The sequence below is a fragment of the Heterocephalus glaber genome, unplaced genomic scaffold (genome assembly GCF_053883595.1).
Source record: "Heterocephalus glaber isolate CG9 unplaced genomic scaffold, H.glaber_assembly_v1.0 deba00001577, whole genome shotgun sequence".
In the NCBI taxonomy this organism is placed as follows: domain Eukaryota; kingdom Metazoa; phylum Chordata; class Mammalia; order Rodentia; family Bathyergidae; genus Heterocephalus; species Heterocephalus glaber.
In genome coordinates, this window is record NW_028258358.1 from 15,827,147 (window position 1) to 15,848,722 (window position 21,576).

General features: G+C 35.2%; 1 non-coding gene across 1 annotated transcript; it reads right to left on the reverse strand.

The window, feature by feature from the left end:
• Positions 1–653: 653 nt before the first annotated feature.
• On the reverse strand, positions 654–769 carry LOC147823520 (U5 spliceosomal RNA). The gene has a single exon (XR_015443750.1). It is a non-coding gene; the product is annotated as a U5 spliceosomal RNA (small nuclear RNA).
• Between the last annotated feature and the right edge of the window lie 20,807 nt (positions 770–21,576).

Below are 21,576 nucleotides of genomic sequence, written 5' to 3' on the forward strand. Positions count from 1 at the left end.
ATTCTTTGTGTCAAACGCCTATGTGAACCTGCTTCGTCTGATTTAGCCACCAAACAGCAGCCCTATAACAAGTGCTTTTTCCAGGCCAATATATTTTTTTTTTGCCTCTGATCACTGTAAAAAATCATTTCCTCTGAATCAAAAGAGCTATGTTTATAAACAAATACAAATCATTGTTGCCGAAATTACTGTTTGCTGAAGACAAAATGGAAAAAGCCCTAAACTAGACATCAAAAAGTGTAATTCAGAGATGTTTAGAAATTCAGTCCATCTTACCTAAAAAGTATTAATTTTGAAGGAAAGTTCATAGAATTACTAAGGATCTAATATGAGACTTTGATTTAATTGAGTCTGATTCTAATCTCTGTGTCCTAATTGCAGCTTAGAATCTCAAACTTTATTTAAAACTCATATTGAAAACACAACATTGGCATATTCCTCAAAGGAAGTTCACCTACCAATAATTTCCCTGGGTATTAACCCTAGAACTTTATTATCATTCCTGATCATTTTCACAATGAGTTTGCTATGATTTATATAAATTGGCATCATGATTGGCTGGGTGGTTAGGAATCTCACCTTCAAATATTATCTTCCTTGTTTGAGTTTTACCATAGCCTTTTTTTTTAGTTCTTTCATTTTACAGCTTTTTTAGTCTTGCTAAAGCAAGGCCTCAAAAAATTGGGTTAAGACTCAGTATTGTTCCTCTCTAAGGAAATCTTTAGTAAAAGGCAAAAGATTTATCCGATCTGAAGAGAAACCAGAGTATTACCATAAACTTTTTTAATGTTACCCTCTAACACTGCACCCCATTGCTCCACATGCTGTTAGCCATTAAAAGTGTTATCGAAATCTAAAGTAGACCTGAGGATGTAGATCAGTGACAGAACAAATTCTTTGCATGATAGTAGCCTTGGGTTTAATCCACAGAAAAAAAAAGTGAATATAAATAAATAAAATTAATCAATTAAGTGAAATAAATCAGATGCAGAAGGTTAAATATTACATGGTTTCTCTTACATGAGAAAACCAAAATATAAGTAAATAAAAATCAGGGCCGGGGATTTAGCTCAGTGGTTCTGGCGCCTGCCTCACAAGCGCAAGGTCCTGAGTTTGATCCCCAGTACCAAAAAAAAAGTAAAATAAGAGAGAGATGGTAGGAAATAGGAAGATAGATTCTTTGCAGATGGGGAAGAGGATGAGAGAAAGAGCAGGAAGGTTGGAAAGAGGATCAAAACTAATCAATATATATATATGTATATATACTAAATCCCCAAGATGGGTGACATTATTATGTATTGTAAACATATACCAATGAAAAATAAATTTGTTAAATTCTAAATCAAATTCTATTTATTAAATTCTGAAAGAAAGAGAAAAGAAAAGAGAGAAAGGAAAGAAGGAAAAAGAAAGAAAGAAAGAAAGAAAGAAAGAAAGAAAGAAAGAAAGAAAGGAAGGAAGGAAGGAAGGAAGGAAGGAAGGAAGGAAGGAAGGAAGGAAGGAAGGAAGAGACTAATTCGGTGAAAGCAAAGATTCTGGCAATGGCTCAGTTGCTCCGACAGAAGTGATTAATAAGTGTGCTCACGGATGTGAGTGAATGTCAGACTCAACCCCTGCTGCTGAAGGATGAGGTTTGACAGACTCAGATCTGGATGACACCGGAACCAGTTGCCAATTAGTGTGGCCACTACTGGTTAGTGAAGCTGTAAAGGCTTAGCTTTCTCATGTGTACAAGGGGGATAATACTGATACCTAGCCTGTGGTCTAGTGCACTCAGTACCATGAATGTCAAATAGTAAATACTCAGTGAATATTAGCTATTACAAAAGTCAAAGCAGTGTGGAAAGCAAATACACCAAAAATCAGGAATTCTTTCAACTAGGCTTCAAATACAGGTAATAATTGTCTTCAGGCTGGATCCCCTCCTGATTGCAAAGTAGCTGCGAGTAACCACTGAGATATGCAACTTCTTTGCTCAGTTAGGTTGAATAAAGAGGAGAGAAAGTGCTTCTTCATCCACTTAATGGAGTTTCTCCCTAATTGGGAAAACTTAAACTTTGTATCTATCATATGAAATGTGATAATAGTCACTAGAGAAATATTTTGACATAGTTATCTTAAACCTCATTTCCTGCATTGGTTTCTAGCATCAGAGAAGAGATTTTCATGACTGATCTATACCAATGAGCAATTCATGCTAGAAATAAATCATCTCCCTCTAAATCACATCATCTAGCTGTTGAAGACTAGGTATATAGAGCCAGGTGGGGTTCCATTAGGAGGGCTGAGCTGAACGGTGAGGTCTGTCACTCAGGGTTCTAAAGGACAGAAATGGTAGACTCAGACTGAGTAGTTCAATAAAATTCTAACTACAAAGGTAGGGTCAGGATATTTCTTTTAGCTAGCAACATCCAGGAGCTGTTAAGCATCGCTAATCATTCATCTGCAGAATTTTACTGAATTCCTACCTGGCATGTTCAATTCAACAAGCAATTATTGACTTTTTAAGTACCTGCAATGGGGTAGCAAGCTGAGTAAAAAACACAATTATTTATAAAGGGCTCACCAAGGTGAACAGATGTGAACATGATAGCAGATGTGTGCACACAGACACCCACTCACACACTGCTGCATTGAACATGGGGCAAAAATTCCGGAGTCAGGGAAAATTGTACAACACAGAACAGTGTCTGAGTGGTGCTTGAAGGCTCAGTAGTTGCTCACTGTAAAAACAAAGTGGAGAGAGAGAGATTTTAGTGAGTGCCAAGAATTTAAGCAAAGAAGTACAGGCATAAAAACACAAAGTGTGACTGATGGCAGCAAGGTAGGCAACTTAAGCTCATAGGAAAATGTAAGGGACTCTTGATGAGTCTCATCATATTTTGTGTTCTGAGATAATCTGTAAAGAAGCACTATAATATTTTTTATTATAGGGATGAACTAAGGGCCCTTGCACTGAGTTACCTTCTCAACTCAACCCTTTCAAATTTTTTTATTTTGAGATACAGTTTTAATAAGTCACTAAGTTACCCAGGCTGGGCTTGAACTTACAATCTTTCTGTGTCAGTATCCCAGAGTGCCAGGATGACAGGTGTGCACTGTAAGTCTCTAATCACAAAATTAGATGATTACAGGTCAAATTTTTGTTACACAAAGAAAATTGCAGTGGTGCTGTTACCAGGTTTTGGGGTGCTGGAGTCTCCTTCTAGAGGTGGTTTCTAGGTTCTTTCTGTCCAGAACAAAGAATTGGTCTAGACAAGTGTAAACGGTGGCAATGTTTTACATTTATTAAATGTAGGAAAAAACAGGCTCTGCAGAGCAAGTTTGAGCCAAGTAAAAGTAGGTAAAAAGGAAAAAAATATGCTCTACAAGCAAGAGTGGGCCATTGTGAAGGGACACGATAGCGACAGCTCAGTGGCAGCTATCTTTTTTCATATGTCCTGTGCTGGTGTCACATGCCTATGTCATCCTACTGAAAACCTGCTGACAGGAGAAGTTTATAGGCAGGGCTTTGGGAACTGTTCTGTTCATTTACCTGGGATTTTGTCATTAACAGTTCACAGTCTACTTTCCCAGCCAGTCTTAGCCATGCCCTGCTCCCTGACTCAGTGCTAGGGAAGGAAATTAGAGCAGAGAGTTTGTTGGGAGGCTTTGTGAAGGGAATAACTCTCAAATCAGGATCCTGGCATGAAATGATGTAATAAATGGGACCCACTTGAAGGACAGTTCTTGATGAATAAACATTTTTGATGAACAAGGACAAAGATAACTCTGCCTTCTCTTCCTTGGAGTATCCATGCTTCCCAAGAGATATCTTCCACTTCTGAGGTCAGGTGTCACACACGTGCTTATAGCTCCCAGACTCACATCTACAGGAAAGATACTCACTGTCAGTGGCTACATGTTTTAACCACCTGGTGTCCCATCAACATGAAGGTCAATAAACTGGATTAAATAAAAACTGTAAACTTCCCTTCTAAATATATTTCTCAGCTACACTACATTGGTCAAAAAGTGACCTCTTTGTAGAGTCATCCCTGAGTCCTTTTACTTACCCTTACCCATGTACTTAATTATCAAGTATGCCTGAATATTATCCTTGAAATATCTTTTTTCAAATATGTCCTTGCATTTCTGAATACCATCACTGCTTCTGAGTCATTAGTTTCTTTGAATCCTGCTTCTACCTTTCCTCCATACAATTCCTCAGAAAACCTCTGCCAATTCTCTTTTATTGTAAAGATTCGTTTTCATTCCACCTCAGCTCAGGCTATCATCATTTCTAAATTTTGTGATTTTATTGTTGTGCAAAATCCTAACCAGTTCCATTTTTCAGCAATTTTCACCTGACACAGTAAGGCACCCATAACTAGCTTCTCCGCTTGATGAAGTCCATTTTCCACCCTTTCTCCTAGGCAGCCACCTAAGGCACAAATCTGCCAAGTCATAGCTTTGCTTAAAACCTTTCATAATCTCCCTCTCTCACCAAAAGGACCAAGATCTTTAGCAGGGGAGATGACAATGAATGTACTCTGTGCCTGCATCCCCTCCTCCTCCCCATCACTCATCCCCACCACTCCAGGTTTCACTAAGTCATTTTTAATTATGTACATGAATATAATCATAAATACAAGTTACCAAAAGTAAGCTATTTAGTAATTTCCCATTCATTTACACACAAACTGTGGTTCTTTGATACTTCTAATTATTCAATTAGAATATACTACAGTGAGAGCAGTGAAGCTCAGCGGGTCTCAGCACCCGGAAGGAAGCCCCCCCCCCGCCATCCCAGGCTCCTAGGGTCAAGAAGGTGAGCTGGTCCCAGTACCCGGAAGGAAGCTCCCCTGCTGCCATTACAAGCTCCTAGGCCACAGAAGGTGAGCCAAGTGGGCTCCAGAAGCAACCCCCCTCCCTGCCGTGGAAATGAGAAGACACATAAACAAGCCTCAAAAACAGACTTCTGGATCACCTACAGCAACCCCAAAGGGAAATGAGATGGAACACTCCGATACTCAACCACCTGGACTCTCTGAACTGGCAACAAAAGAGGATCTGGGAAAAATGAAATCAGAAATAATTACTCAGATAACAGCAAAGATTGTGCTCATGGTGCAAGACATGATTAATAAATCTAGAGAGGACAGAGATAAAAACATAGAGGATCTGAGGAACATGATGGAATCCCAACATAGGAAACAAATGGAATCCATAAAACAGATACAAACAGATTTCCAAGAGATTAAAAACTCCATCGAAAGTCTGTGCAGCAGAATGAACCAATGTGAGGATAGAATTTCACATATAGAAGATAAGATTGCAATTAGTGAAGAGGAAAAGAAAAATTGCTTTAAAATTGTAAAGGAACACAAGAAATCAATCCAGCAGCTGCTAGAAGATGCAAAGAAGTCTAACATAAGACTGATTGGAGTCAATGAAGAAACAGGAGAGAGTGCAAATGACATAAAAAAATTCTTCACAGAAGTGATGGCAGAAAATTTCCCAAGGAGGAGAAAAGAACTTGACATACAGATAAGTGAGGCATATAGGACTCCAGCTAACCTTAATCAAGAAAAATCTACACATAGGCATATAAAGGTTACGATTCCAGAAATCCAACAGAAGAATAAAATTCTACAAGCAGTGAGAGAAAAGAAACAAATCACATACAAAGGAAAGCCCATCAGAATCACAGCAGACTTCTCAATGCAAACCCTCAAGGCAAGAAGAGCTTGGAGTGATGTATTGCAAGCCCTAAAGGAAAACAGCCTCCAACCCAGATTGATGTACCCTGCAAAACTATCTTTCAAAATGGATGGAGAAATAAGATGCTTTCATGATAATGAGCACCTCAGGAACTTCATGCATACCAAATCAGCACTCCAAAAAATTTTAGAAAATACCCTAGGAAAAGACAATGAGGATCACAACCCCAGGAAACCCAGCAGAATGAATCCATTGGCTGTGACAAATTAAACACAAAGGAGGAGAATCCAACAAAAAGAAAAAGTCATGACAAGGCTTTTAAAACTTTTAAATTCACCTCCCTAATGAGTGTATAATTCAATCTTATTATTGCACAGATTAGTATTTTTCTGATTCTAGAATTCCACACCATTGTTTGTGCTATACTGGCTATTTATCATCTTCTTATGTCTACATTTTAATTGGGTTGTCTATTAATGAGCTCTAAGAATTCTTTATATATTCTGGTCATAGGTTATATGCATTGTAAATATGGTCTGCTTAAGGACTACTTTTCATTTTAATGATGTCATTTAAAGTTCTAAATTTTGATGGAATCTCATTTATCAATTTTTTTTCTTTTATGCATCATGTTTTTTGTATCCTAGGTAGTTCTTGCCTACCCTGAATTCATAAATATTTTCCCTTATAATTTCTTCTTAAAGTTTTATACTTTTAGGCTTTCTTATTTAGGTTCATAGATCCCTTCAAGTTATTTTCATGTATGGAAAAAAAGAGTTGAGGTTAATTTTTTATATATGGATACCAGGTGTTCTAGTGCCATTTGCTGAAGACACTATCTCTTCCTCAACTCTTGAATCAAGTTTATATTCTATAAAATGCTAATGTTAAATAATCTTTCAAAACTCAGTGGACCATCTATGTGTGGTTCTATTTCTAGATTCTCTGTTTTATTCCAATGATCTATATGTCTTTCCTTACAACAACACTGCCTTGATTACTGTAGCTTTAGAAGAAGTCTTAAAATTGGGTGCTAAATGTCTTCCAACACTGTTTTTGTTTTTGTTTTTGGCTTTTCTGGGTCCTTTGTACTCCTACATAACTTTTAAATTTCAATATCTAGTTCTTCATTTATAGCAATTAAACACAGACCTGAATTTTTATATATACCTTGTGTTTTCTAATCCTGATAAATTCAAGTACAAGTTCTAGGGGCTCCTAGAGATTTCTTAATATTTTCTCTGTAGATGATCATTTCATCTACATATAAAGATTTTGCTTCTGCCATGCCAATCCTATCCTAGTTGTGTCATTTTATTGCCAGACTATTTTGGTTTAAGCCTATGTTTCAAAGTCTAATGGACAGATGAAGAGTAGGCATATATGCCCTTGTTCCCCACTTTAGGGTGAAAGCATTGTATCGTCTCCATTCATAGAAGGAGTTTTTGTTGGAAGTATGGAGTATATGTCTTTGATCTGTTGAGAAGGTTCTGTTCTACTCCTAGTCTCCTGATAGCTTTCACCATGAACAGGTGTAGAATTTAGTCCAATACTCTTTCTCCGACTAGTGACAGGATCATATGGCTTTCTCCTTTCTTCTGTTAAAATGATGACTTTTGGGGGTGGATCTTCCAATGCTGAACCAACACTGCCATCCCTATAACAAAACCACTTTCTACATCCTGCCAGATCTGACTTCTAATAGTTTGCTTTGTTAAACAAATTTCTATCTGTGTTCATACGTTTTTCTTCTATTATCTTTATCCAGTTTTAGGATTAGCACAATGTTGAGTTCCTAAAATGAGGAGAGAAGTGTTCCTTCTTTTTTCTGCTTTAATTGTTTGATATAATTTATCAGTTAAAATGTTTATGAGCCTACTGTTGTCATATAGGTAGGTTTTCAAGCTAGGAGTATACTTTCTTTAATAGGTGCTATTCAAATTTTATATTTCCTCCAGAGTTAGTTTCATTTATTTGTCTTCTAAGTTACTTCTTAGAAGTTGTCAAATTTATTTCAAAACAGATTTTTGTAATATGCTTTCTATATCCTTTTAAATTCTGTAAAATCTGTGGTAATGTCTCCTAGATCTTAATATTGTAATTTAAAAATGTATAACTGATATTGTGTAACAGGAAGAAAAGGTCTAAAAAGAGCAGGGGAATTGGGAGGGATAGGGGAAGGGAAAAAAAGGAAAGAAAAAAATATGAGAAGAGGAAAAAAATGGAAACAAGGTCTTTGCAAATAGGGAAGGGTGGAGGGGGTGAAGGGAGGGCAAGGAATGGGGGAAAAAAAAAATAAGAACCAAGAGACTCATGTAAAGGTGCAAGATCCTAATGATGAATGTAACTGTATTGTATACCTAAAATGTACCAATAAAGTTAATGGGGGAGAAAAAAGAATATATTACAGCATTCTCCAAAGGGCACACTGTAGTCAACTAGTCTCAGATAATGATGATTACAAATGCAGTCCTGGGGCTTTTTATTAAGATACTGAAACTCTAACATTTCCACCATTGAATGACACAAAATCACAGGGGCTGAAATTTATTTGATTTATTTTTAATCTTAGTAAAAGAAGAAGAAGGAAGCAGAGAAGGAGGAGAAAGCTACCATTTACTGAAGAAAACAACACCACCAGATGTTGGTAAATGCATCATTAACTTCATTAACTCAAATTATGTATCATTGTTCCCATTTTACAGATGACTAGACTGTCTCAATGAGATTTGGGTTCTTCTCAAAAATAATAATACCAAAGAGAAGATTTAACCCATATCTTTCTGATGATAATGCTCTCTTGCTACCATGATACATTACTTCACATAAGTTTTCTAAGTCTATAAATAAGTGCATTACTATCATAAAAGGCATATGAAGTTATATTTAATTCTATGCTTAAATTCATGGTTTATTTTTCATTTGGTAGAAAATGGTTTTTCAAAGTTTGTAATGTTTACAGTAATGTTCATAGGATAGGAACATAATATTTTTTACTTGGTATTTAACTATAGAAATTTCCTCTTAAGTTGGGTTTGGTGGCAAATACCTTTTTGTTTTGTTTTGTTCTTTGCTTGAAAAACTGGAGAGACGTGAACTGACAATCCAGTTGTGGAATCAAGTAACAGCTTTGTTTCAATCTGTAAAACATTATTTTTACTAATATTTTAATGTAGGAACTGATGACTATAGGAAAAAAAAACTTTGGAAAGAATGATTCTGATATAGTTAAAAATTTACTGCCACATTCAAAGCCACAAAATGATGTGTATGATCTATAGCAAGTCAGTTGTTTCCTGTAATTCCTGATTATCTATTATGGTAGTCAGCCTCCTAAGTAGCCTTCAGTGATTTTCAACTGTTGGTGTTCACATGCTCATGTGGCACCTCCCACATTGTGCCAGAGCTGATGACCAATGGCATATAGCAGAAGTAGTGGCATGTCACTTCTGAGATTAGATTAGATTATTAAAGTCTGTGTGTTCTGTCTTCAACTCCTCTCTCTTTCTCTCTCTCTCTCTCTCTCTCTCTCTCTCTCTCTCTCTCTCTCTCTCTGACACACATACACTCACCTGGGGTCATCTATTTGCCAATGACATTGAATCATTCCATGGGGAGGCTCATTTATAAAGAGCTCTAGCCATGTAGCAAGTCTCTGGCTAACAGACACGGAAGTGAAGGCTGCCAATAACCATATTAGTAAACTTAGAAGCAAATTCTTTAGCTCAATCAAGCTTGAGAAGACTACAACTCTAGCTGGTATCTTGACTGTCACCTTCGGAAAGACCTTGAGCCAGAACCAACCAGTTAATCTTCTTCCAGATTCCTGACCCTCAAAAATAGTGAGTACTAAATGTAATAAATGTGTTCAGCAAGTTGGGTATGGTAGCACACTCTTGTAATCATAGTACTCACGAGGCTGAGGCAGGATTGTCAGGAGTTCAAGGCCAGACTGGGCTACCTGGTGAGTTCAAGGCCAGCCTGAGATACATAGCAAAACATAACTGCTTTGAAACATACCTTTTTCAAAAAACAATAAATAAATACATACATTAAAAAAATAAATGTGTCAAGCTGCTAAGTGCAGGGGCAAAGTTTAATAAAGCACCTACTTCAGAAAATTATTATAAAGGTCAAATAAAACCAGGGTCTTTTTCAATGAAAGGTTTATCTATAAGTCAATATATTGTTATGAGTAATCCCATATCCCACTAACCCTGATGGTACAAAAAAATGTCTCAAATATCTAAAGAGAGACTACAGCATAATGGATTCAGCTATGAAAATAGTTTCCTCAAATTTTAGTAAAATAAAGATCTCTAAAATAACACAAGCTCCAGTTCATTATTGTGAACAACTCACAATTTACTTTGTTTTGATTCAAAATGAAAGTTGTAAGATAGTAACTTGCTTTCATATATAAGAAAAGAAATGTTTACTTTGCTTCACGAAGATGCTATTACTCTTTAGCACTAAGAAGATAATATGGTCCAGCTAGTACAAAAAAAGTCAATTACATTCATAATTTCAGCATTCAGTTTAAAATAGATTTGGTGTATGATGATCACATATGCATAGCCAGAAATAGCTCCCCAAAATATTTTTTTAATGTAGCTAACATCTTACTGTGGTTCTTCCACACTGAAATGGGTAATGCCTTTAACAGTCATTCTGGAGAAAAAAAATCATGCCATTACCTAATATAACTTTGGGGTGAACAATCATCACAGCAGTCAAGGCCTTATAGCTTTAATCCCAGGATCAATGTATTTCAGAAATGATTTAAACTTCAGGATTAGTATAATCCTGAAATTAGTGAAAAGAAACTCATTACTGGCAATAGATGGTCTGCAAGAATATACTCCCCATCTATTTCCACATGAAAATGTTTTAACAAATACACTGAAAAAATATAATAAATAAACAAAAGAAATGAAAATGCTTTATAAAGCTGTAAAATACACATAAATAACAGGAATACTATTGGCAAAGTTATTATAAAAGCAACTAATAAAATGACACTTGCTCAAAAATGTAGGCAGTGAGAAAATAAAAGCTACATAAAATAATGAGGGAGGAAATTTAGATTCACTCATGTCAAGAGCAATGTTGTTCTTAGACACTGAAAAAAGCCACTTCCTTTAGGAGGAGAGGATTTAAGTGATTTAACATTGGGAGATCATAGTATTCTATAAGGATGGAAATCTATTTAAAAAATCTGTGAATAATAATGGAAATGAAACTAGAGCAAAGGGTGGAGGGAGGAAAAGGAAGAAAAAATTGAGTTGAAGGATGCCTCTTAACAATGTGATTTGAATTTAAAACTCAGAACATCTGCTTTTTATAAAAATCCAAGTATATTAGCTTATAATAAAGGAACATGTTGACTTGCATCTTCAATTGCAAGAAAGAAATAAAAAGATTAAGAAAAAAAAACACCATCTCAAGGACAATGAAGTTTTCTCTGACTGCAAAAGGGAGCTTCTTACAAACCAGTAGCAGCTGCATGTACAGCTTTCAAAGGACATTCTTGTGAAAGAATTTGAACCAGACTTAGTCCATTCATTTTTGATAATATAAAATTATATCTGTTAAACAATATCTGTTCTGTACTCCAGCTTTCTCTCCAAGCTTGCTGTCATTAAGAACTTTGCATAACAAAAATAAAGACCTCTTGTATTTTTTTAAAAGTTATTTTTTTAAGTAGATAGCTTTCTCAAATGAGTTATTAAAAGTGCTTAATCCTTTCTAGGAAACTGGAAAAGAAAAATCTGGATTCCAAAATTTTGTGAAATTCTAGTTTCTTCAATAAAGGCAATGAAATCTTTTGATAATAATTGCTAAAAGACCATTTCCTTTCAGTAAAAACTACTTTTAAGCTGTATTTACTGAGAATTATATGATTTATTTTTAGTAATTTCTGAGAATAAATGCATTACTGAAAGCTTCTTTAGGTTTTCAGGAAAAAATTCTAAATCTAATGTTTACTTCCTAAGACCATACCACCCTCCATGTACCAAAATTCTAATACTTAACTGTCTTCCTTTCTTTCTTTTTCTTTCTCTTTCTTTCTTCCTTCCTTCTTTCTTTCTTTTTTCCTTCCTTCCTTCCTTTCCTTCCTTCCTTCCTTCCTTCCTTCCTTCCTTCCTTCCTTCCTTCTTTCTTTTGTACCAGCGATCAAACTTGGGACCTTGCGCTTACAAGGCAGATGGTGGAAGCACTGAGCTAAATCCCCGGCCCTTAACTGTTTTCCTATATCTGGTTATATTTATTTTTTATTTTACATCTAGTGAAAGTATTATTTTCTAATTTGTTTTTACAAATTAATATTTAAAATATTAATCAAAATCTTCTTTGCTATCTCATATGACCAGAAAAGCAATAGAGTTTTCTAGGATATGAATATCTTGTGACCACGTTATATTTCATGAGCAACAGGTTACTATCATCTAGAAAAAAAGAATCCTCCTGGAAGGACAGGACAGAAGAAGAAGCTAAAGACAAAGCAATCTAATCCATTAATTCTGGGTGCATAAAGGTTTTTTGCAGTTTTTCACTGGCATCATTCAAGCCAGGCCTACAAATTTCAGCTATCCCAAGTACTGTGAATGTCACGAATTATCTACTTTACTGTCCGAGTGACTGGCAACCTGCCAAACCACAACTTTGCTTTAGAAAGAGCTTCTCAAGTGAAGGGGAAAGTTAAAGCAATTATTGAGATAATTCAGTCCAAAACAAATGCACTGAGAAAAATCTGCTTTCGGGGTTTGGTTTGGTTTTTTGTTTTTCTTCATCAAGATTGGGTTATTTTCTTGGTGTAAGGTAGACCTGAGTTCATCCTACTACTACTGAGCAGCTCGTATTTTAATCACCTGCTAGCAACATTTTTCTGCAGTGTTTCTGTGTGTTAACCAGGGAGCGACGGCTCCTCTCCTCTTTACATAACTCACTGTGAAGTATTGGATGGAATGGTTTCTTGAAAATAAAAGCAGATTTGTTGACAATGACAAAGACAAGTTAATTCTTTATATAAGGATCAACTATATTATTTTGCAAGATTTAACATTTCATCTAAATCATATTGATAAAATTTAGGTATATACATTCCAAACTTGTATGTTTTCAAAGAGATAGAATTGATGTTTCTTCTCTACATTTTCATCAAAGAAAGGGAGTGTTTTCAAATATGGAAACAGGCTAGAGATACAGATATCAATGAGTTTATAAATATGAGAATAAATATAAAATAGAATGACATAAATAAAATATAAGGATTCCACATAAGTCCCCAAGAGACTATATTAGCTAATCTTGTTCCTCATATGAGCCGATAGTTCTCTAATCCAAGCACTCTGGGAGGCAGAGGCAGGAGAATCACAATTTTGAGCCTAGCTTAGGCAACTTAGGAGAAAGACGCTGTCTCAAAAATAAAAAGTAGCAAAAGGACTAGGGATATAGCTCAGTGTTAAGGCCTTGAGTTCAATCCCTAGTACTGCAATAAAATTAAAATTTTAAAATAAAATTCAGTCACATAAATTATTTCTTCAATTTTAATTTTTTAGTACAGTGTACAGTATATTTAAGTGTGATCTAAATCCTCCCAACAAACTAAAGGTAAGAGCTTTTACTATTGTTCCACTTCTTCATCATTCATTCATATGGTCACTAAGGATAATCACAAATGTTCTGATAGTTCTCTTTCTAGGGACACAATAGGCTGGGAACAAATTGGTGGCTTGTTTGTCAAAAGAAATATCTACAAAAAAAAAAAGAAAAGAAATATCTATAGAAGTACTGTCATTTCCATGAAAAAAAAAAGTGCAATGCTGCTGTGTGATTCTAAGTGCCACCTTCCAGTGCTTTGATCATGGAAGCTGTGATCAAAAGAACATTTTCCTCAGCCTGAATCCTTAAGTGACTATGAATAAATCAACCTTGAGTAAATATTAAAAAACATGGGAGTGCGTGTATTTGTTTTGTTGACTAAGATTTCGAACTGTGGACAGGGGTATGGTTCAGGGGTAGGATGCTCACCTAACATGCGCAAGGTCCCAGGTTCAATGCCCACCCCCCCCCACACACACACAAATTGCTTTTGTTTGTTGCTGTAGCAAAACTTAACTTCTGATTGATATGCCAACTATTTCTTCCAAATTTCTATGTTAGTCTAGAATAGCATAAAGCTAAATTTTGCTTATTTGTTTTGGGAAAAAAAAGGAATAAAGGAAGATAAAGAAGATTTTAAAAAATGGAGATAAAGATACCTACCTCTGTGTGCTGCTGTTTACTGTTTCCTTGCTTTATTTTCTATCCTTTTATGGCAATCTTGAATTTAGAAATAAAATTTTACAGAATCAGGAGGGTGAGAAGACAGATGTCTCTGGACATAGAATGTGAATGCATGTCATATTTAAAACATAATAGAAATATTCCTATTTGCTGTATTAGGAATATGGTGGATAACTAATCTAGCTGACCCTAGAACATCAAATATCCTTTCCTGTTTACTTTGAAAAGTCCTGAAGAATTAACTTGAATTATGTGAAATTGTTTTCCAGGTCAATCCCCCAGTGACCCACCTCTTCCGACCAGGCCCCACCTACTAACAGTAAATCAGCTATATTGACCCATGATTCAATCACATTTCAAAAGCCTATGAGGCCTTTGGAGAACATTCCCTTTTTTTTTTTTTTTTTGAGACAGGTTTTTCAGTTTGGTTTGGTTTAGGTTTTTTGAGACAGGGTTTCCCTATGTAGTTCAGGCTAGCCTTGAACTCACTACATAGGCTAGGCTGGCCTCAAACTCAGGGTGATCCTCCTGCTTCAGCTTCCTGAGTGCTGAGATTACAAGCATGCACCACCATGTCCGGTATCAAGTGAGTTTTGTCCTGTCCTTTCCTGTAACTTGTCTTCAAATTTTCAGTAACACAAAACAGGTCTAAAGAGATATGATTTTATCATGATGAGACCATAATGTTGACATGGATTTTTTGAGGAGAAAAAGCACCCATCACACTCCATTAAGTTAAACAGCAGGTTATGAAACAGTATATATGGCATTGCCAATTTTTTATTTTCAAAAATGCATGAATTATCTAGAATGGTTTGATTGGCTTAATTTGTCTCTGGGAGTGAGATGGTGAGCACATTTTTCTTTCTGTTTAAGAATATTTTTTGACTTGTGCTGTTACAAAGTGTTTCTAAGAGGAAGAAATTGAGAATTGCTGTAAGTATGTGAGGTGATGGATATGTTATTAGCCTGGTTATAGCAATCATTTCTCAAGGCATACGTATCCCAAAACATGGTGTACACTTTAAGTATATAGGATTTTATTTGCCAATTATGGTCAAATAGAAGAAAATGAGCCCAGCATTTTATAACTTCTTACAACTTCATTACTTTTCCATTACCACTTGAACCCCATCATCTACTACCTAGATGTCTATAATATTTTCTTACGTCTTCACTAAACAGAGTTTTGTCTGTACCCTCAGGGACAGGCATCACCTGGAGGTTTGCTAGAAATGCAGAATCTCAGTGCCCATCCTAGGTCGACTGAAACAGTAGCATTTTAGCAACATTCTCTGGGAGTTGTATGTAAAGTATGAGAAACTTCATCCTAACTGTTCCCTCTGTTTTTTTCCCAGAACCTGTTACAGTCCATTTTCAATATAGCATCAACCAGAGTAACAACAGAAGTCATGGGTGGAGGATGTAACTTAGCGATAGAGTGCTTCCTTATTATGTTTGAGACCCTGGGTGCAATTTTCAGCACTGCAAAAATTTGCAAAAAAGTTAAAAATTATACCCCTTCCCTGCTTAAAATTCTTCAGATCTTTCTATCTTACCAAAGTAACAGCCAGGATTCTTATAGAGGCCTACAGAAACATTTCCACAGTTGGAGCGTGTTACCACTTCCCTCCACACCTACAACTCTTGTTCATTAAGAATACAGAAAGTTTCTAAATCTTCTAGGAAATTCCTTATGAAACATCTTTCAATATATCTTACTTCTACACATGGGTAAATTCATTCTTAATGTTCTGTTGGTACAGATTTCAGTTTTTCACTCACAAGCATGAACCCTACATGTTGTCTCTCAACTAATTTCTGGAAATCGTTTACAAGATTTCCCAAACACTGATTACATTCCCATAAATATTTTAAAGTTTGTAATATTTGTAGTCCTTACCTTTTATAGATACACTGAATTACTTACAGATATACATATACTATGTCTAAGATTTGTGTGAAAATAATGCAGGAGGAAAGGAAGCAGATAGAAAAATGTTTGAACCAAGATTACTCTTGTATATGTTTAAAGTTTGTCACAGCATAGGAATTTTAACTCACACAAGTTGGATAAAATAATTTTGTTCTTTCCTTGATACCTGAATAAAGTTTCATGTTGTTCAAGTTTAACTTTGGTGGTAACAAAATATAAATATGTCAAAAATTCTAATAAATATTGCTGTCTATGCTTATGATTTTTTTATTTATCTAGCCCTCTCTAGATTATATCTCCTTGATTAAGATTGTTTCTATTAACCTCTCAATGGCATATAGTTTTAATGGGAAATTCAATCCTCCATGGAATTAGGAGAAATAAATTCAGTCCTTGATCCATTCAGAGAAGAAGATGTACAAATGGATAATATATAAATGAAAAAATGTTCAGCATTGCTGGCCTTTACAGAAATGCAATTTAAAAACACTGAGCTGGGCATGGTGGTGCATACCTGCAATCCCAGCAATCAGGAGGCTGAGGCAGGAGAACCACTGCCAGCCTGAACTACATAACAGGACTGTCTCAATAAAAACAAAAAACAAACAAAAAAACCCAACACTGAGATTCTATCTTACTCCAGAAGGAATGGTGAAACTCAAGAAATCAAATAAAAGGGCCAGAGATTTAGCTCAGTGGTTTCGCCACCTGCTGCACAAACGCAAGGACCCGAGTTTGATCCCCGGTACCAAAAAAAACCAACAACAACTTTGGTTCTTAAATTATTAAAAAAAAAAAAAAAGAAATCAAATAATTACAAATGCTAATGAGCCTACAGGCAGGGACAGGAGCTCCTACATTGCTGGTTGGAATGTAAACTAGTACAACCACTGTGGAATCAGTGATACTTGTATACCCATGTTTATAGCAACGCAATTCATAATAGCTGAATCTTGGAACCAGCCTATATGTCAAGCAATAAATGAATAGATAAAGAAAATTTCGTATTGGGCCAGGGATGTAGCTCAGTGATGCTATGCCTGTCTGACAAGGACAAGGTCCTGAGTTCAATCCCTGGTACAAAGAAAGACAGAAAAAAAGAAAGAAAGAAAGAAAGAAAGAAAGAAAGAAAGAAAGAAAGAAAGAAAGAAAGAATTTACACTCAATGGAGTACTAGTCTGCTATAAAGAAGGGTAAACTTGAGTGCTTTGCAGGAAAATGGATGCACCTTGAGACCACAATGTTAAGTGAAATAAATCAGACACACAAGCTTAAATATTGTATGGTTTCTCTTATTTGAAAAGCCAAAATATAAATGAAAAGCACAATAAAAACAGATAATAAGAAGTAGGGATCAAGAGATGGAAGGAGGGAGAAGGGGATGAAAAAGGAATTAAGGTATGTTATACCAACTCCCCACAAGGAGCAAAAACATTATGCACTCCAAACATGTGTTCATAAAAAATAAATCAATTTTTAAAATAATATATAATTAGTTCAAACAGTGTAAAGTAGTCTCCAATTAACTCACTCTCCATCTTTTAAATGAGCAAAATCTTACTCTATGGAAAAACCATTACTACGGGGTTGGAGGTGCAGCTCTGCGGTGGAATACGTGTTTAGTATGCATCATGTTCTATGTTCAATCCCCAGCATGTGGATCCACACACATGCACATGTGTGCACACAAACGCACACACACACTTAGTTTCTTGTGTGTATTTTCAGAAAATAGCTGTGTATATACCAGTATATGTTTATTTTAAGACATAAATAGGAATTATATGTCTTCTAACATGTATCTTCACTTAATAATACATTTGGTAAGTATGGAATAGTTGTATATATAAAAAGTACCCAGATTTTTAGTTCCATTTAGCATTCTCTCACGTGAATAGACCAACACTTATTTTTCAAGTTTTTTGGGTTTATAGTTATTATAAGCCATCCTAGATCATTGTTCCTTGTAAAACTATGTGAATGTATTTTTAGGCTAGATACCCAAAAGTGAAATTGCTAAGTAATAATGCAAGTCATATTTTCAACTGAGTAGTTTCACACAAATTGTTACTCGAAGAAATTCCATTAATTTAATTCTCCCATCAATATTGTTTATTTTTCACTTACAAGATATTTCAGTGGCTGTTCATATATGTCATTTTTACATTTTTACTCTCAGCATCCTCATTATAATATGGATAGCAGATTTCTTTATTTCATTTTTGCAGTACTAAGGATCAAACCCACTGAGCTGCATCCTCAGGCCTAATCAACCTTTTTTTTTTTGAGACGCGGTCTCCTTGTATAGTTCAGGCTGGTCTTAAACTCACTATGTAGCCCAGGGTGGCCTTGAACTTGCAGCAATCCTCCTGCCTCAGTCTCCCAAGTGCTGGGATTACAGGTGTGCATCACCATGCTCGGCACCTAATCACCTTTTTTTCTGTACCAGGGATGGAACTCTGGATCTTGTGCTTGAGAGGCAGGCACAGTGCCACTGAGCTAAATCCCCTGCCCTCCTAGTCAACTTTTTAATGAAATTGTTTCCCCACATCTTCAGTAACACTGTATTTCTCAAAATTATCTAGAGTTTACCAATTTGGCAGCTTAAAAATTATATTTAATTTTCCTATTACTTTAATTATGAATAACACTGAAAATTTTTCCCATATTTTTAAGTCTCTAAATTTTGACAATTTGGTCTATTTCTTAATATTATGTAGATAAAGATATTGTTTTATCTTCCATGTCTTATATGATACATATATTTTTCTCTAATTATAATTTTATATGTTTTGTTTCCGCAGAGCATGTTTCTTTTTTTTTTTGGTACCAGGGATCAAACTCGGGACCTCGCGCTTGTGAGGCAGCCGCCAGAACCACTGAGCTAAATCCCTGGCCCCTTTGTTTCTTAATTCTTACATAGTCAGTCACTTAGTCTTTTCCTTTATTGCTTTTCTATTTAAAGGGTCTTACTTAGAACCACTTTCTTCATTCTAGTGTTTTTATCATTTCAATTTTTACATATAAAGCATCAAGCCATTAATATAAAAAAAGAATCTAACTTAATTTTCACAATTAACTAGCCCAATTATTTTGCCCTTAATACTACTATCCTTAATTTAAAGATGAGAAAACAAATTCAGAAAGATTATTTGTCTTGAAGTCCAAAGAAGTATTAGTATTTGAATAAAATAACCAGACTGAAGTAACAGCTTTGCCTGAACATGCCACATCCTTGGCATTTTACCACTCTACCTTCCATTGTCAATTGCATATATTTTGTTTTGAGGGGGAAAAAATGTAAAGTTAGCAGAAATTAAATTGGCAGATCACAAAATAGTTCTCTGTTGGTGATTTAATTCAAGTGAAAGATTATTGGTCATAAATATGAAAAAAAAAGGTTTCACAACAAAATGTTCAGGTAGATTGGAACATCTTTAAGGTCACTTCTATCCTTAAGATTTTACACTGTGTAAGACTCAAAGTAAGATAGCCCCTAAAGAGCAAATAAGTTAAAATGCAGGAATATCCTGTAATTCAGCTTTTCATGACAATATCTCTGTAATACACACACTCCTATCTTCCAAATGCCTTCCACTCTCCCATCCTAGTGTCCCACTTGGAGTGTACAAGTAGGTCCTAATAATTTCAGATTAAAGTAAAATTGTTTCTTTCTGTCAAAGATTTGTTAATACATTTAAAATATTACAGATTGGTGTATATGTGTCTGTGTCTATAGAACTGAGAAAGGAATATGTTTTTCAGTAACATTTGTAGGCTATAGATGGAAGTAAAATGGAAAAAATTGATTTCAATAGACAGTAGCCATAATTTAAGGCACAGATTCTATTTCTTCATCTTTCATTATTGGTTACTATATCATCTATTTTCTAAGGATATTTTGTTTGTTTAAGTGAAAGCACTTTTATATTTTCAGTCTTGTTTTTCCCTGAAAGACTCTGAACTCTGTGTTCACCCTGTAACCTCACATTATATCAGGTCTTCAAAAATATTAACTGAATTATTGAGTTTAATTTCACCCTCCAGGTAACACTGACTCTCTTAAGTGATATCCTGAAGAAATATTTAACACTGTAGTTTAGGGGGTTTTTTTGGTACCGGGGATCGAACTTGGGACCTTGTGCTTTAAGGCAGGCGCCAGAACCACTGAGCTAAATCCCCGGCCCTGTAGTTTAGTTTTCATACAATTTTATCACTCCTTTATGTAACCCACAATGCTTGAATGTCATAATTTTGTTTTGTTTTGCTTTTGTTTTGTATGAATTCCAAACCTGCAAAATGTAGCTACTGTATAAAACAAGCAAAACAAGATTCCAGGATTTCACATCATCTAAATCAAAGCTACCTAAATATTTTTAACAACTCCAATCAAACCAGAACTGCTAAGTCCCCTGCAGTTCTATTTTCAGTGCATGCATACTCATGAAATGAAAATGAGTAGTTTCGTACAACTCTAGTAGTTTATAATTTCTATGCAGTCTTTCTGCAGTGACGTTTATCTCTGTAATTGTCTACTAAACTTCAACCTGCAAGAACTGTACAGGAAGTCTACACATGGCTTCTAATGAAATTGATCATTCACTCCCTATGTGTTGTCTATCTTCCCCTGTTAATAATTGTTATGTATCATTTTTACTTCTAACATTTTAAACAAACTTACTGGTTTTAATTATAAAAGAAGCGATACACACTCACTACAAGTGTAAGAAAATTCCAAAAACTGTATCACAGAGATGACTACAGCAAATATTTGATGAACACCCTTCCAGACAGCTTAATATAAATATCTAGAACCGATATGATACTTTAAGAGAGGTCATTTTATGCATAGTACCCTGAAATTGATTTTTCCTTTTTCTGATAGGTTGTGAATCATTTTTTAATGTCGTTATAGATCTGCCTGCCATATAAGAATTATAATTGAGGTGGTAATAGGGATGTGGATATGAGCAAAATATATTATAGCATATTGAAATCCCCCAAAAAATGTGAAGCCAGGGGAATAGGGAAGGGCAAAAGGGGTAACAAGAAGTAAAAATGATCAAAATACATTTACTATATCTAAAAAAACCCCTAGAGATCAATTTAACCAAGGAGGTAAAGACTTCTACTAAGAAAATTTCAGAACACTAAGGAAAGAAATTGAAGATATCAGAAAATGGAAAGACCTCCCATCTTCATGAACTGGCAGAATTAATATTGCCAAAATGGCCGTATTACCAAGAACGATCTACAGATTTAGTGCAATCTCCTTCCAAACACAAATCTTCACAAAACAAGAAAAATAATACTAAAATTTATATAAAAACACAAAAGATGCAGGATAACTAAAGCAATTCTAAGCCAAAAGAGCAAGGCAAGAGGCATCACATTACATGATTTCAAATTATTCTACAAAGGCATAGTAACAAAAACAGGATATTCCTGGCACAAAAATAGACATGTAAACCAATAGAACATAACAGAAGACACACAAACAAACTCATGTAACTATAACCTAATACTAGACAAAGGACCCAAAAACATGTTGGAGAAGACTGCTTCTTTAACAAATAGTGTTGGAAAAACTAGCTGTCCACCTGTAGAAGACTGAAACTAGATCACAGTCTCTCACAATGTATACAAAT